At 37.9% G+C, this 19,137-nt stretch overlaps 1 non-coding gene across 1 annotated transcript; it reads right to left on the bottom strand.

Moving 5' to 3' along the window:
* Nucleotides 1–389: 389 nt before the first annotated feature.
* TRNAE-UUC (transfer RNA glutamic acid (anticodon UUC)) lies at nt 390–461 on the bottom strand. Its single transcript has one exon. It is a non-coding gene; the product is annotated as a tRNA-Glu (tRNA).
* Nucleotides 462–19,137: the final 18,676 nt, after the last annotated feature.

Genomic DNA, 19,137 nt, shown 5'->3' with positions numbered 1-19,137 from the left:
AAATTTTTGTAACTGTCCCCTAGCCATCAATCACCCCTTTTCCCCATCAATCATCTCTTTTTTTTGGTGCCACATATGTAATCCAAAAACCTCAATCAAAAGGAACATGCTCGACCACTGTCTGTTTTGATAAGTTTGTGATTGAGATTATTTTCAACTTGGAGTTTGGGAATTTGATCAATCACTCGATTCCTACTCTTAAAAAATGTGCAGCTTACATAGAAACATAGAATGTGACAGCAGATAAGAACCATTCGGCCTATCTAGTCTGCCCAGTTTTCTAAATACTTTCATTAGTCCCTGGCCTTATCTTATAGTTAGGATAGAAAATATTACTGGAAGATGATTAGAAACAGATTTTCTTTTTGTGTGCAATACAAATTAGTCACTTCCCATACCGGGAGTTGAACCCGGGCCGCCTGGGTGAAAACCAGGAATCCTAACCACTAGACCATATGGGAGGCTTAAGTAATGTTACAAACTGCCATTTGTAACTGGCCCTTTAAATGACAAATTGCCCTGCTTCCCTGGGTTGTGGAGAAGCCTATTTGCCAGCCTCCTTCCTCATGACTATGGCCCCTGGGAGATTGTGCCCCTGAAAAACTTATGGACTTTTATTGGGTGTGTATGGCCCTTTAAGAACCACCTTGGGGCATATTGTGACTTTGTTGAACAATGCCCCTTTAAGATGGTGTCCCCAAACCTTTAATACACTGTGTTCCTGGCTTTCTCCCACTTGGTTTAGTAAATGGGGCTTACTGAACCAAGTACCCCACAGGCAGACCACCCAGAAGTGGAAGTGTGCAGGCAATTTACCTCCCAGGCTGTGAGGTTACTGCAGGTTAATTGCCGAGCGCTGGGTGGCTGCAGTTCATGCAAACGAACACGTGGCAGCAGCCATCTTTGTTAATTCGAACAAGGTCAGCGGTATGTGTAGCCAAATTCATGGAACTAAAATCGGCTACACATTTCCGCAAACACCGCTGACCCTTACCTTCTCCTATACTGAACTTTCAGCTGCAGAGACTAAGTCCCGTTCGAAGATTCGAACACATGTTTGAATGGGACTTAGTCATTTATTCAGTGTGAAATTGACCGACCGCACAGCCCAAATCTATGTCATGACAATGTTTATGTTGATATACCTGTGATTGCTGTCGTGGCAAAACAGGCTCGCTTGTAACCCATGATGCACAACAAAAATAAAGAATTAAAAAAAAAATATATATATATATATATATATATATATATATGGGATACAGCTTAGGCACTATAAAAAGAAGAAATGGAACAGCACATAGTGATGTATTGTAACATGAGCTAAATGTAGTAGTTAATGATTACACTCGCAAGCTGTAAGTTAAATAAGCGCCTTTAGGCCCTCAAAGGGCTATAGAGATCCACTCTCCTTCATTTTCAAAAAAAGATGGCCAGTCAGAACAGGAACAGGAATTTCACTTGGTAGAATCAGGACCAAATAAACATTTTTATTTGGGCATTGATAAGCCTCCAATAAAAATAAAATGAAAAACAATAATTAAAATAACAATATATAAATCCAAAGTGTTTCTTCTACAACAAGGTGGACTTCCTCAGGGATAAAATTAAATATACAATTCAATATAATATCTGATCCTACATTCCCCAAACATCCATTATATAGTCCCAGTCCTTGATTCTAATTGGAGAATCTTCCAAAAAGTCCTCTATCCGATCTCCAATGAGCTCCCATTCTTCTGATAGGGAATCTCCTCATAGGATGCGTACTGTTTAGTTCAGCTGCTCCATCTTAAAGGCTTGATTTTCCCGCTGGTCCTCTAATGAACGCCGCTTGCATTCCAAATGTCCAGGCACCATAACAACTTAATTTAGTTAGAGTTGTTTTAGAGCCTGGAGTGTTCCTTTAACAAGCTCTAAAGCATATCAGGGAGTCCCTGAGCACTGTTATTTCCAATGTCAGATGTTTTTACTTTATTTAATAATTTTTCTGTCAGTATGTGGAGTTAAATCCCCAGCAGATTTTTACTAATGATTTTGTTGAAATATTTGTACTTTATTTGACAATACTTACTAACTTCAAAAGAAAGGGTTAATTAGCAAGTAGACACATTTACCTTTAAAATGCCTGACTATCTAATATACAAAAGTCCTCAATTACCTGAATTGTGATAGATAGATAGATAGATAGATAGATAGATAGATAGATAGGAATTCTGATCACCTTGGAAACAAAAGATCTTCACTCTAATAGAATAATTACCAGATTGACTGGCATGTCAATAAACGAGAGTCTGCTAAGTTTCTATTGATAAATATACGGCTTGACGAGTAAGTTAATTGACTCAAAATTAGTGAACTGGCGAGATCATGATATGTTCACACATCTGATTATATGCTGTCTTTACTGCATCTGTCTAATATATTGTTTCTTTTTATTTGTTTAATCATTACCTATTTTAATCAACTATATCCACATTTCTGAAAATATTCACATTAAAAAGGGGACATCCAATAACTTAAAGAATTGCTACAAATACTATACATTTCAATTATGGTGTATACTAAATCAGGATCAATCTGCTTGAAGCATAGATACGTTAACGATATATCCAAACAACCAAGGGAAATGTTGAAGTGGGTGAATGAGATAGATACTATACTTCATTTTTATTCATAATTGCAAACTAAACATTACAGTTTATGGTCTTGAATTAAATTGTGTTTTATTTTATGCATTCATAAAAAAAGTATTTTAATTTACTTTCTCCCTACCAGTTATAGCCAAATGCATAACAACAACAACCAATGCTTGCTTAGGATGAGTAATAACTGGAACATATTTGCACACAACAAAATAAAACCAACCAAACAGTAATTGTCTTCTGTGGATGTACATAATAAATAGATTGAAAAAATAGAATAGTTTCCAAGATGTTTTAGTATAAAGAGGTCTGCACCTATAAATTACATCAGAATATAGAGACAATATAAAAAGAAACAGGAAACCAAGGAACATTAATGGGGAAATAATGTTTTCTTTTGCTTCCACTTTCAATATACATATTTCTGCATCCATCCCAGTGACTCTGCTCCTCCCAATGCAACTCCACCAAATATGTGTCTCAGCTTCTTCCCCCACTTTCTTCTTGTGTATCTCCTTTAAATTTTCATCACTCCTTAGCAATCTGCCCCATATCATCCATGTCCATCACCTCCCACATCCACTGGTCCCTCGTCCCTGCTGCATCTGTCACATGTTCTTTGTGCATCTCTTACACATTCCCCCGAGTATTCTTCCCAAACCCAGCACATTTCCCCAATGCAACAAACTCACAATCCCTATACAATTTCCCCACATCACCCTGTACATCCCCCCAAATTACCCTTGTGCATCTCCCAGTATTCCCCAGTATTCCCCTGCACTCTTGCATTTCTTACCAATTTTTACCAATCTCCCATGCGTGCCCCTGTGAAATTACATCACTTGCCCCTGTACATCTCCCGTATTTCCACTCTCCTGCTTTACATCCCCCAAAATGTCCCCCTTGTGCATCCACAAATCTCCCTGTGCATCACTTCTATATTCCCCACTAGCATTTCTTTTATTATACATACTGATACACTCACAAACACACTTACAAGGAGATTCATAGACAATGCAGACTCATAAACAGAATATTTCTAAAATTCCCAGGATTCCCATCCTTCCCCTAACTTCCAACCTTATTTTAACCCTCACAGTTTTACTTCCTCTTCCATTAAACTGCTTATCTTACATCTCTATCACAATCACCTCATAACCACAATCTCCTGCTAGAATGTGATCTCTCGTGTGTGAGACCCCTTATATTCCTTTACCATGTAAGAAGATGTGTTAAAGATATGTGAAACTTTAAAGAGTATCGGCTTGTCAGTAAATCTATTATGTTGCACTGTGTTATGAAATATGCTGGTACTCTGTATATAAAGGGTAATAATTCTGTATCATCTTACTGGAATCCATGAGTTCAGCAACACGACAAAGACTCAGTCTAGTATGTATTTGACAATTATCATTGAAACTTTATTTATTTTGAATGCTTTAGAAATCACGTAAAACTATTTTGGATGTTCTAAAAAGGTAGCAAGAATATCCAGAACCTCTAATTTAATCCCCCTAAGTAGTTTATAAGCTTGTGTCTTGTCACCCTCTAAGGTGATCCCCAGGTAAGTGGGTTAATCTCATAATACCAGGCTTTAGGTTGTTAGGTTAGGAATTGCCAAAATGGAGTACATTGGTGTTGTGGCAAGCTTATGCAAAGTATGATCACATACCGTAGCTAAATCCTTATTATTTTTGCCTAAGTCCGGTGTTAAAAAAAAAAAACACCATTACATTTTATGAGCTTTTAAGTTGGGGCTTAAAATGAGTGACTGTGCTGGATCGTGTATGGTATATATGTATGGATAATGCAAAGATAAGAGACACATTGCCTTTAACAGTTACAGAAGACTTATGCTTATCAAATTCACTTTTATTAAGTCATTGTGTGCATAGCTGATCTTGACTCTATCTTACCTCTCCTCCAGGATAGTAATAATAGGTATATCATTGCTTTTGTAGGAACAGGTGTCCCAGATTTATTTTCTCTCTCTCTTTTACAATACTGCCAAATTAAGCACTGCGGTATCTGTCTCAGAATAGAGTGACATACTGTCAGGTGTTGTCAGCAAGGTGCCTAATGACTGAAAGATGTACTTGTCTTCTAATGGAATTCAATAAAGCATAAAGGAAAGACAAAGCTTCACTATTGTGTAGCTCTTGGCAGTCACTGGCAATTCATTTCTGAGAGATGAGAAATCAGAGAATACTAGAAAAACAAAATACAATGCACATTTTGGTAAGCCAGAAGGATTTCACATTTTCAAAATAAAAACCTCCCTTACAGCGGGAAGAGTCAATTTTTCTATAGTAGACAATGTTATGAATTTATTAGAAACCGAAAAAAAATCTACTTTTAAAAACAGAGATTCTAATCTCACACCTACATTACAAAATGTGCAGCTTGTAACAAATTACATATTTTGCACAGGATGTTCAATTTTAAGTCTATATTGTATATGACATTTACATGTTAAAAAAACAACAAAACCTAAGTGATTTAAACCTCTGAAATACCTGGAGACAGATATTTTTCCTGATATATGTAAAACATCTATCCCTACATTCCTGATTCCTACTGTATTATCAATGTTTACTTATTATTATCCCATAGTACATATCCTAATCGAGTACAGCTGTAGTGAGCAAAGTTTATGAGTGGTTGTCTAGCATACAAAGGGTCAACATTGCTGTCAACTGTATATGGAGTCTTTAAATCCTTTATCTGTGGTTAAATAGCAACAAAAAAAAAAGAAAAAAAATCTGGTATACAAAGCAGCTCTAAAAAGGCTGTTATCTTTCATTTTCTCCTGCTGCTAAGATGCACTGCTCTAAGTATCCTCTCAGCAGTCTATATCCTAAGCATGCTGTGAGTCGTTTCAGCAGCTGCATGACTTCGTCTCTCAATCTCTCATCTTCATTCTACTCTTCGAAGAACATAAAGAGTTAAATGGACATTTGTTTAGTCAATGATCATATATTTAGCTGAATATGTACCGACCAATTTTAGTCTTTAGTTAGTCAGGATGTCACTTTAAAAAAAACCTTAACTGCCCATTTAATCCTCTGCTCTGCTTGCAGGCAGCTTACAGCAGCATCATAACATATTATGCAAATAGTACAAGATAATAGTGATATGAAATATCTGGGGGCTATCCGCTAAAAGTTTAGATTACTTACTTTGAAACAGTCTCATTGTTGTGCAAAATAATCATCTTGGATAAAATCAGTTGTTCTCTGAACGCAAAGTCATTTCAAAGTCTCCTGTTGTGAGCAACGTCAACCCCCCAAGTCTGGTACTGTCACTCACCCCTTGAAATGTGATGACTTTCCATTGCTAACAGAGCAAGTCATGTATTTACTAAGTACTGGCAAGCACTGAATACTGAAAGATGGGTTGGTTTTTCAATTCACAAATTTGATGTCACCATCTCCTTATGTGCAAACCTTCATAAAAATGAAATGAAAATGGCCCGATCTGCAAAGCAGAGAAAAAGTTAAATATGAATAAAAATACATAAAACTTTTTATCAAGAATATTTACTCAATTGTCAACTGTAGAGAATCCTAATGAAAGTATTTAGAAAATTGGGCAGACTAGATGGTCCGAATGGTTCTTACCTGCCGTCACATTCTATGTTTCTATGTTTCAAAATTAATTAAAAGTGAATTTCAAAATTTAGGCCAAAATAGATGATTTTTTTTAAAATTTGAAGTAGTTAAGTCTGTTTTGGTTTGAATGTTGTGGACCAAAATTTGAAATGAACATTTTAGTAAATAACCCTGCATTAATAACCAAACATAACTTTTCATTAAAGCTTGTAGTATTGTGTATCTCTTCCATCTTTATTTCTATGGGGACATTTTGACAGAGTATGAGTATATTCACACCACGATAAGTTGTTTTAATGCATTGCAAACCTAAATATGCTATCAATAACAAACAGAAGATAAGTGAATACTGAGAAGAGGCAATACTATATAGCCTGCCCCTCAGTTAGTCTCTGCTTAGGTCTCAAACATATTTTTGCTCACATGTGCATTACAAAGCTTTGCCTCTAGCATATCAGACCGAAATCACAAGGCAGTCCAGATCTGAAATGTTGGCTAGTCACAAGATATAAGGCAACCATAGAAGATTGGTATGTCCTTCTTTGGTCCTTGTCAGTGAGGTGTAGGTGATACCGCTCTAGGCACATTTGGTACGGGGTTCACATGTGGATCATTCTTTAAACCTAATCAAATGTATAAAATAAAAAAAGTAATATAAAAAAACAATGAGAACATGAAAATACTTAAAGGGACTCTCCAGTGCCAGGAAAACAATCAGTTTTCCTGGCACTGCAGGTCCCCTCTCCCTTCCACCTCACATCCCTGGTTGCTGAAGGGGTCAAAACCCCTTCAGTGACTTAGCAGAGGCAGTGATGATGTCCCTCACCGCTGCTTCTGTGTCCACCCACGCTCCTCCCCTTCATCACGTCAGCTGGCAGTGGAGACTGATCACGCCCGCCAGCGGGGGAGACCTATTGCGCATGAGAACTCCCCATAGGAAAGCATTGAAAATGCTTTTCAATGCTTTCCTATGGGGATTTTAGCGACGCTGGAGGTCCTCACATAGCGTGAGGACATCCAGCAACGCTATAGCAAAATCTGTGCTATAATCCCGGAAGTGCCCTCTAGTGGCTGTCTAGTGGACAGCCACTAGAGGAGTAGTTAACCCTGCAAGGTAATTATTGCAGTTTATAAAAACTGCAATAATTACACCTTCAGGGTTAAAGGTAGTGGGAGTTGGCACCCAGATCACTCCAATGGGCAGAAGTGGTCTGGGTGCCTGGAGTGTCCCTTTAACAGCTTGTCCTTTGATTAGTCCCTGCTCAAGTCTCTTACAAGTTTTTGCTTGCATGTGCCATTACAAAGAGAACATTGGCCTGTAGCATATCAAATTTATCTAACCCATGAGGATGGTCTAGACCTAAAATGCCATCAGGCTCCCTCTGCACGAGAGATACAGCAGCTCCAGACAATCATTCTAGATTTTTTTGGAACTTTACTGTTATCCATATTATGCACAACATAGTAAATTGACCAGCCGATATCCTTAAAGGAACACTGTAGTGTCAGGAATACAAACATGTATTCCTGACACTATATTCCTGAAGTGGCTGTTTAGTTGACTGGCCTCCTCCTATCTCAGTAAAAAAAAGTTATTTTACTCACCTTTTCTCCCAATCTTGATGAGATCAGTCTATGCACTGCTTTCCCCAAAGAAAAGCATTGAGAGGTAACTGCACCAATGAACTTTGCAGCACTGAACTAGGAACCACCTCTAGTGGCTGCCTGAGTTACTGCCACTAGAGATGTTCCTCAGCAGTAACACTAAAGAAAAGGAGTTACTTGCACACTATCCCAAATCCCTATTCATGTTCTATAACTGGAGGTCTCTGAAAAGGCAACTTTTATAGTGCTAAGCCTGCAAGGACAGGTATAGACACAAGAACCGTTTCTATTTTTTTGGAGGTAGTTAAATGTTTTTTTCTTAAAATGCAAAAAAAAATTAGTAGGTTCATGTGGATTATTTCTGATTGTTTCTGGGCCATGGACAAGAATAAAAGTAAATAAAAAGTACAGTTAAATTACACTGATTTTATCATTCAGGAATAAGGGAAATCATAAATCACAATAATTACATTCACAGTTTATCGTTGGTTTCTCAGCTTCCTCATTTTGCCAGACTGAAAATTATTAAACGTATTAACGTGTAAATAAAATGCTAACACAATACACAAGTGAATGCTGTTTTTCTATTTATCTTTAATCAGAGATGGGGATATCAAATTGCACTAAATGTTTAAGAAGGATAAAGAAAATGTGATACTCTTTTGAAGATAGGCTGCTGAATAGCTTAAAATGGCAGGGTTGCGCTTTAATGAGGACCTGATTTGGGTTCAAGTACGGTTGTATACTGGTAACGAAAAGAACACAGGACAGATCTAAAGACACAATGACACTAAGGTAGGATTGCACATATTCTAAATTATGAACTGGAAAGAATAGGTTTTTAACGGAATACCAAGAAGAATTGAGCAGATCTATGATCAAATTATTCAGAAAGGGGTTAATAATACCCCATCTATTTAAAGCCATTGGGACATGGCTTTAGTAAGGAAATATTATTATACAATAATTAATGTATTATATATATATATATATGATATTTTATATATATATGATATTTTGTATGTATCTATTTGTATCTGTATGTGTGTCTTTCTCTCTGTACATTGAATTTTATATACATACAATTTTTCTAATCCAGATGAATAAGCGCAGTGTACGCTACATGGAACTTTCTTGGTAATAACAGGATGAGATTAGCAGTTAGTAATTTACATCTACTGCTGAGTATCAGCAGGTAGTGGTTAATTGAACACCAGTTCATCTCTAATTACCATTCTGTATCATTCGGAACATTCATTTTGAAATGATAATTTCATTATAGTGGTTTGCATGGCATCTTAAAGATGTTCAGAAGAGAAACAGGATTTTAACTTCCTCATTAAGTAGAAATTAGGGAATCCTCCAAGTTAAATTCTAGTGTTATGGACAAGACAGAATATAAGGGTTTTTTTTTTAATAGGAATTCAGAGAAATATAAAAAATACTTAAAGTGGGCATGCAGTCCAGAGAGCTTTAATAAAAATTAAAAAGACACATTAATGACATAAATTGGATACTGTGTTATCGCCAGCCATCTTAGTAGAATAACATAAATATACAATATATACAATATATTATCATGTATGTGTTTTGAATCTGGCACAGACTCAGTTTTTGATTCAGGTTGGCAAAGTATATATATTGGCAAAGTATATATATATATATATGAAACCAGGGGCTGCACTAACCTGAACATGCATAGATGGAGTCTGCTGGGGGAATTTATACAATACACAAGATCCAGTGCACTCCCTTATCCACTAAACAGCAACTTCAATGTTGACAGATTTTATTAGTTTTTTTTTTTTTAAAACACCTTATCTATGCACAAATAATAGGGGTTTAGCTACATTATGTGATCATACATTGCATTAGCCTGTCACAACGTCCCCATTTATGCATGTTCAGGTGAGTGCAGCCCCCTGGTTTCATATATATATATATATATATATTTAGGAATCTAGCCAACTCTTGGTTTTGCACCCCTCCCTGTCACAGGTGCCTCACCCCAGGGCCTATTTAACCGACTGCAGAGAGCCCCAGATGGAATTATTTCCCTAAGTACGTGAGTTAATCTCATAAGAGCAGACATTTAGAGTTAGAGTAGGACCTGCCAAAGATGGGTTACATTGACATTGTGGCAGGCTTATGTAATGTATGATCATATAATGTAACTTTAACCCCATATTATTTGCCTAGATTAGGTGTTTTTAAAAAAAAAAAAATTAATACAATCGGTCAACAGTGAAGTTGCTGTTTAGTGGATAAGTGAGTGCGCTGGATCTTGTGTAATATATATATATATATATATATATATATATATATATATATATATATATATATCGTTATATCTTTATATCTTATATCTATATATATCTTTTTTATTTTATTTTTTATAAGCATGCCTATACTTAGAACACAAGGTCACCCATTTATACTAGAAGAGAGGAGATTTAGCCTAAGGCAAAGGAATGTTATTTTTTTACAGTAAGAACAAGAATGTGGAATTCCCTACCTGAAGAGGTAGTTTCATCAGGGTCTGTACAGATGTTTAAACAGCAATTGGATAAATACTTGGAAAAACATATTATTCAGGGATAAAATGTTTAATATGTGGGTAAACAACCTTTTGATCCAAGAAGAAATCTGACTGCCATTCTATGGATGAGAAGGATTTTTTTCCCTAGTTTGTTGCAAAATTGAAGATTATATTAGCTTTAGTGTACTAATAATCTTAATTTTAGTAATGACAGGAGGCGAATATTTGCATATCTTTCTTTACTGAAAACTCCAGCAGCATAGAAACAGTAACAACCAATCAGAGAAAAGATATGGTGCCCATAAAAGGCCCTGTCTATGACATCACTTCCTCTTTCTTTGAAGCGAAACAATAAGTAACAACAAGAGACATAATGATATTACGTCAACAGTTCAACAACATATTAGACTATCCAACTCCAGTAGTTCCGCGATGCAGAGGTATGGAAGGTGAATCTTTGTCTCGATGAGAGGACGTTCACGCTGCAAGAAAAAGAAAAAGGTGAAAGGTTTCTGGCGTGATAACTTGTCCGCATACAATAAGCATTAAGCATCTGACATACCAACGAACATTAGAGTGTGAAACATATCAATATATATTAATACTAAAGCAATGATATTTAAGAATCTATAAACACAACATAATTCAAGGTTCGTGTCTAATATTCAACCTATACAAGACCCTCAAGATACGGGTCTAATTAGCAAACATACAAACCATAACGTACTTACCTTCCTGAACATAAGGGCATATTCTGGTCCACACGAGGAAACATGGGAGGGATCCTATAGGGTGGGAAATATTCGCCTTCTGTCATGAACTCATGGAGGAAAACTCCCAGTGCAAGCCTTTAACCACTGAGTGACCAGCGAGGCAGTATGGCAGTTAAGGTATGTATATCATATATAGTACAGCCTCCATACCAAAGAAACTCAATTGTGCAGGATGGAGAGTAATGCCTACCAAAAACTTAAATGTGTACCTTAGAAACTGGTACATAGGTAAAATAGGACACTTATTAAACTAATAGGTTAAATTTAAAACGTAGATAATGAATGTTATTTACAAATATGTGAGAAAAGGTCCTTATATATATATCCTGCTTTTATTGCCAGTAAAATGACCTTGTTGGTCATGAAAAAATACCCAGAGGACACCCACATAAATTTCACCCTTGGGTGCAGTAATGAGGTATGACCCTGTATAGGGAAACCATATAATATACCCTGGATGGGTAAAGTGATACCACCAAATTCCCCTGAGGGGAGGAAATATAAGCATATGTCACTTTAAATTGCTTGTATCATATCAGTAGGGACACTGATAGCTTGTATAATAATAAGCCTTCAACTACAAATGTATATTATATGCATGCACTCCACTTGCCTCACTGAGGCAGATATACAGGAAAAAAGTAAAAAATGAAAAAATGAAAAACTTTTTCACCCTTTGGGGTAGGATGCAGAAATGTAACTCTCCCCTGCACCAGAACGAAAGTGGCTAGGGGAGAGAGCGGGGAGTCACCCTGAGGGCAATCCCCGGTACCGTGGCGGCGGTCGGGTGAATACCGAGTCGCCGTGATGGAAGAGAGACGGTCGCCGCGGATCTCGCGATAACCGCGAGATCCAAGATGGCCGCCGGCCGCGTGGGGAAGGGGTTCCCACTCGCGGCCGCTAGTGAGACGCAGAACGCGGCAATCACAAAGCAAACACAGTAATAACAATAACCCCGGCTACCCTCCAGCCGTCCCCACCAGCCCCTGTATAATAGCAGGCAGGTCCGCGCGGCGAGCGAGGCACGGGCAGCCGCGCCGCCCGCGGATCGCCTGGAAAGTGTGGTAGAGATATAAGGCAAAATACAGGGACAGTTAGAGACAGAGAGGGGGAAAAACGGGTACAGGTAGACAGGGTATTAAGAATGTTAGATCAAAATAAAACGGTACAGAATACAGAATAACAAGGAATAACCAATATGAAGCATCAGGTAAAAAATACTCTGACCTGTTGATGGCTGGAGCAGCAAAGAAAGAGGAAGTGATGTCATAGACAGGGCCTTTTATGGGCACCATATCTTTTCTCTGATTGGTTGTTACTGTTTCTATGCTGCTGGAGTTTTCAGTAAAGAAAGATATGCAAATATGAAGCCTCCTGTCATGTGGTAAAATTGGAAAGTGCTATGTAACTATGTAATATATACATATACATATATTTCCTTTTTTTAACATATCTTTTAATCTGTTATTTGCAAAGGACCTATTCTTTTTGTAGTTCACACCATTTATTTCTTCACTGTCTCTCAGTTGCCTTGTTCCTTTCTACACACATTTAAAATGTCTATACCTAGTGTATAGGAATCTATTACATTGATGTGGTCTATACCTAGGGTGTAGGAATCTATTACCTTGGCGTGGTCTATATTTAGGGTATAGGAATCTATTACATTGATGTGGTTTATACCTCGCTTTCTAAATGGAGACTAGGAAGTTTTTTATATATAACAAACATTTATACATAATTTAAAAAAATAAATATATTGTGCTAATATAGTCTTGATGTTGCTTATTTGTCCAATAGGAGAAGAGAGAGATAGAGAGACATGCAATTGTTGCTAATAGCCATTAACTCCTTAACGCCGTTATGGCGTTCTATGCCATCCCGCATTAAATGGGATTTAAAGCCGTTGCGGCGGCATAGATGCCGTAATGGCTTTCACCCACAGCAGCTCCGATTTACTCACCTCTGCTGCAATCCTCTTCTGGAGGGCTGCCTGACAGCCCAGGCAGCCCTCCCCGGCAAATGAGGCCACCGGGGGCCATGTGATTGCTCTCAAAGAGCTATCACATGGCCCCCTATAGCTGGCTGTGGATCTGCCAGCAGGGGGACTGTCTGAAATGTCAGACAGTCCCCCTGCTGGTGGGAAGTGAAAAAAAAATAATTAAACATTGTTTTAAAATAAATTAAATGTATTTATATATAAATATAAAATATATATATATATTATAAATATAATATATATATATATATATACATCTTATATATATGTAACGTCATACGTAATGTTTTAATATTAATATAAGTACATATATTAGTATTAAAATACACTTAGAATGACGTTACATATATATAAGATAATACAAGTTACCATTTTGAAACAATAATATTTGTGTTCAGCAAAGTCTCCTGAGTAAAACAGTAACCCCCATGTACAGGTTTTATGGTGTTTTGGAAAGTTAGAGAGTCAAATATAAGGCTTGCATTTCATTTTTTTCACATAAAAATTGGCCAGATTGGTTATGTTGCTTTTTCAGACTGTACGATAGCCCAGGAATAAGAATTACCCCCATGATGACATACCATTTGCAAAAGTAGACAACCCGAGGTATTGCAAACGGGGTATGTCCAGTAATTTGTAGTAGCCACTCCACTTAGTCACAAACACTGGGCAAATATTAGTTTTTTGCTTTTTTCACACAAAAACAAATATGAACGCTAACTTTGGCCAGTGTTTGTGACTAAGTGGCTACTACAAAAGACTGGACATACCCCACTTGCAATACCTTGGGTAGTTTACTTTTGCAAATGGTATGCCATCTCGGGGGTAATTCTCATTCCTGGGCTACCACACGGTCTCAAAGGTAACATTACTAATCTGGCAAATTTCAATGTGAAAAAACTGAAAAATGGAATGTGCCATATTTGACCCTGTAACTTTCCAAAACATTGTAAAAACTGTTAATGGGGGCTACTGTTGTACTCGTGAGACTTTGCTGAATCCAAATACGTGCTGTTTTTGCAGTAAAAGCTAACAGTATTATGCCATTTACAGCTAAAATGTGAGGCGGAACTACAAATTATTTTTAAAAATTTACAATTTCTCACAGTTTCATATATAAATATTTGATATGAAATTAAAGCTCAGTTTCTCCTGAACAAACTAATATATAATAAGTGTGGGTGCATATAATATGAAAGTGGTGAATTACGGTTGAACAGACATATAGTCAAATTCCAGTTTTTGTTTATATTTTTCTTTTGATAAGAACGTGTGCTATTGACTCCGTCCTGAAGGGGTTAATCATTGACTGATACAGGTATTCACTAAAGTTCAAAGTGAATTTCAGAATTTAGTCCAAAATAGCCAAATGGGAGAAAAATAAATGAAATGATTCATACAAATTACATATTTATTTGTATGTATGTCTGTACATCTAATATTTCTTTTTTTTTGGATAGTGAAACTTATTATATATAGTGGCAATACCAGCATTGCTCATAGGCTGCAATCATGTTAATCAATCGTACTGAATTATTGTTGTGACAAAATGCCTTTTTTCACTGGAGTTTTAGGTGACAAGCTGCCCTTTGCCCCTGGCTGTTGGAGGAGCCTAATTGCCAGCCACCTTTCTCATGACTATGGCCCCAGGAAGATTTTGCCCTTTAAAAACATTATTTGGCCATATCGGATTTTATTTCACTACTTCTGGCCCTTTAAGAACTGTACAGAAGGATTGGTACTTTTTATATGGCACTTCGGATGCAGCCAAAGTGCCGAAGTAGTCGATGTGGCCGCCATTCGACAAGTGAACACGTGGCGGCGGCCATTTTAATTTAATCTAACGCGGTCAGCGGTGTGTACCCCTGAATCAATGGAACTAAAATCAGCTACACATTTGTACGAACACCGCTGACCCTGACCTTCTCCTCCACTTCAACGCTTTGGCTAAAGTCGAAGTGCGTTCGACAATTCGAACGCCATGCTACACTGTGCTATTTGCACAAACGGGGCCCGTTCGTGCATTCGAATGGAACTTAGTCGAATTTTCGATGTGAACTGACTTTAACATTGGAAATAGACCAAGCCATACTCTGTGGAACTGTTTTGGGCAGGAAATTCTGCGTGCGGTCGATCAAAAGAGGCTTCACCAAAACGTTAACCTCATGGCAAATTTACTTTGTTCATAGGATCAGAGCGTTGTTCACCTATATTGGGCGCTCAGATCCGAGCTATCTGGGGATAGGTTAAATGTGGAGGTTCATGTTTGGGGGATTGGAGAACTACACTCTGGGGATTGCTATAATCACTATACTCCCCAGGGTATAATCACTAAGCTCTGCTAAGAGCTTGTTCCTGTTCCTGCTCTCTGGAATTCGGAGAGGTTGACCTACTGGAAGGTGGACCCTGGTCTTGGGTCCAGAGTGGGTGGAGACGGCGAGACCCCAACCAAGCTGCGGCGGTTCGTGGGAGTCTACAGTGATTTTGACAATTTCATGTACTAATAAATTTTTAACAGTACTCTGTCAGTTGCACTATATTTTCCCACATATATTTATGTTTTAACCCTTTGAGAGATTTCTTTGATTATTGTTTTTTTCAGCTCAGTGGCTTATTTACTTAAACTAGATTATTATTTCATCCACTTGTAGACTGCATTTACCAGACACTCCAAGAGGGTATAACCCAATTAGCTGATTAATTTATACTCAAAATATCAGCAATCCTCTACCATTATCTTCATTTTTTATTTGATTTTACTTTATATTGTATATTTTTTATTAGATTTTATTTTTTATTTTTCCTGTTTATTTTTTATATTTTTCTCTTTTTTCTTTTGTGTGCCTTTCCACTGAGTCCTGTATCTATTATTGATTTATTTCAATAAGCATTTCCCAATTTTACAGTGATTATGGTGTCTGGCGGGGTGCTTGGAGTCTTCGGGAAGCACTAGGAGCATACATCAACGGAAGGTACCCGGTCGGGGTGCAAGTGGTTCCGTTACAATTGTACCCTATTTTGATTGCAATACGATTATTCTAATGAATAACAAAATACATACCAATGATTTTTGCACTGTAATTTGAAATTTGTTAAAGTGATGGGTGTATTGTTAATATAAAATTAAAAACAATCTTCTCCAAGAAGGCAGCAAGCTTAAAAATAAAGACTAATATTATTGATAGTAATGAGAATTGTATTACTCTTGTGGTCTACCTTACCTGGAAAGACAGTTTTGCAGACAAAGACCAAGAAGTGACATCTAGTAGAAGGTTAACTAGAATGTGCTCTGAACAGTTATACTTAGTGTGACTGGGCAGACTGCCAGAAAGCCTCTAAGTAAGTAACAGCCAGGATAATATTTCCTAACAAGCAACCCTCCTGTCTGCCTTAGAAAAAATACAGTATCTAAAGGGTACAAAGTCAAGAATATGCCTAATAGGAGATGCTCCAATTCACTGTTTTATTCTCATTCTAGCTGTAGGAATAGAATGGTGGAGCAAAAATGATTTTAATTATTCTTTAACCATTCATGTACATTGAAGGTAGAACCTTGTACATATTTAATATGTTACTTAACCCTCTTAAATTAAAAAAATGAAATAATATTTATGTTTAATAATAACTGAATAAATTGTATTATCCTTTACATAGGTTTTTAATTATGAGAGGAAAGTAATTTTCATGGCTTATGTTCTGTAAAAACAATGTGATAAAAAATAAATAAAATAAAAAAGTTTTAGAACTGGAATAGTTACAGTGTTACAGTTAAAGTGAAATGCAATATTATTATGATGATAATATTAATATATAATATAAAAAATATTATTAAATTATGATAATAAAAATAAATAGCTCTCCACCTGCTATGCCTTTCGGGATGCTGCTATTTGGACTCTATGTTCAAAATAGGTTGTATTTATATTAGCTCCATGTCCTGGCCATCATCACTTAAAGCTGCATCTAGTACTTCCTGAAAACAAAAACCTAAGACCATTCACCACTAGGACAAACTTGGACCATTCATTATTTATAACAAAGGCTGCTACTCGAGTCTTAACTAACTTTAATATAACTGCCAACATTGTATGCAGGGCCGGCCTTAGGCCATTAGGAGTCCTGTGCGAAAAATCTTCATAGCGCCCCCCCTTCCTCCCGGGTCATGCACCTTCATCCATGTTTGGGTGTGTGTGTATAGGGGTGTAGTGTTTTTATAGGGGATTTATTAAACTATAAAACGAATAATATAAAACAAATATTCATTCCCCCTTTCCTGTTACCTTGCAATGAGGGGGGAATGTTGATCTCTGATGTTTCAGTGTGCTGGGAATCTGGTCTGCACCCTTCACCAGGTGCAGACAATGAGTAACTGTCTTGTTAGCTCAGGCATTTACAGTGTCAAGGTTTCAATCCGCAGCAACGCACAGATTGGTCGGAGCTTGGAAGAAAGCTAATTATGGTCTTCAGCCAATAGAAGTGCAGGCCAGAGGTATCAGACTGCTTCCCGTGCATTACAGAGGGGCAGACTAAGTATGTCACATATTACTGTGATACCCAATTACAGGCAGACAGTCACACATACTTACTTGCAGGCATACAGTCCCACACAGGTACCGACAGACAGTCACACACACACACACACACACACACAGTTACAAGCAGACAGTCACACACACTCAGTTACAGGCAGACAGTCACACAAACATGCAGACAGCTACACTCAGTTACAGACAGACAGTCACACACACAGTTACAGGCAGGCAGTCACACACACATAGTTACAAGCAGACAGTCACACACAATCAGGTACAGGTAGACACTTACACATACAGGCAGAGGCAGACAGGCACAGACAGACAGGCACAGAAAGACAGGCAAAGACACATGCACACACTCAGTTATAGGTAGACAGCCACACACAGGTACAGACAGACAGTCACACACACAGGCAAAGTCACACACACACAGGTACACACAAAGGCACAGTTACAGTCACACACAGACAGTCACACACGCAGACAGTCCCACACAGTACAGTCACACACACAGTTGCAGTCACACACAGGCAGTTACTAACACAGTTACAGTCACACACAGGCAGACAGTCACATACACACACAGTTAAAGTCACAAACACATAGGCAGACAGTCACACACAAACACACACACACACACACACAGGCAGACAGTCACACACACACACCCCTGCACAGGCAGACAGTCACACACACCCACAGGCAGACAGTCAGTCACACACAGACAGACAGACAGTCATACACACAGGCAGACAGTCATACACACTTACCATTATGGGTTGGCAGGGAAGAATGCAGTGCAGTTCCTGTATTCTAGTTGTTGGGGAAGCAGGGACTACTTCCTGCTTCCCCCATCCGGTGCAGCAGTTATTACCAGGGGCTTCTGGTAGGTTTTAGCCCCACCTCCACTGGCATATTAGCCCCACATCTTCCTCTCACTAAGCTCTGCACCCGCCGCTCGGTAAGCCCCGTCCCTGCTGCCTCGCTATTTTTTTTAATGTACCCTGGTGGAGAATAGTGAAATCCTCCACCGGGTACCTGCTTTAGCTTCCCCTGCACAGCTGTCACCCGGCCATGTGTGAGCTGTGTCGGCCTCATGGTGCCCCCTGGTCCATGTCGCCCTGTGCGGCCGCACAGCTCGCACACCCCTAAGGCTGGCCCTGATTGTATGTATAAAATATGTGCACTGTAGTCTCACCTTAACTAATACATAAATAATATTTTTCTGCAAATTACAAAATTAATGTAATATATAATACTTGTATGGCTCTTTAGGTGTTATACAATTTAGAGAGCCTTTCAGTGGCCTTGTACAAAGATACAATGGTTGCTAAAATCCAAAAAAAAAAATTTTATAAGAAAAAATTAACTGGTAGAAATCAAATAATGATAGCGAAGCAACATGGTTCACCAGATCTGACACCTACTATAAA

Source organism: Pelobates fuscus, chromosome 2, assembly GCF_036172605.1.
Source record: "Pelobates fuscus isolate aPelFus1 chromosome 2, aPelFus1.pri, whole genome shotgun sequence".
Lineage (NCBI taxonomy): Eukaryota > Metazoa > Chordata > Amphibia > Anura > Pelobatidae > Pelobates > Pelobates fuscus.
The sequence above is the reverse complement of the archived record's forward strand: the minus strand, read 5'-3'. Positions and strand labels throughout refer to the sequence as shown.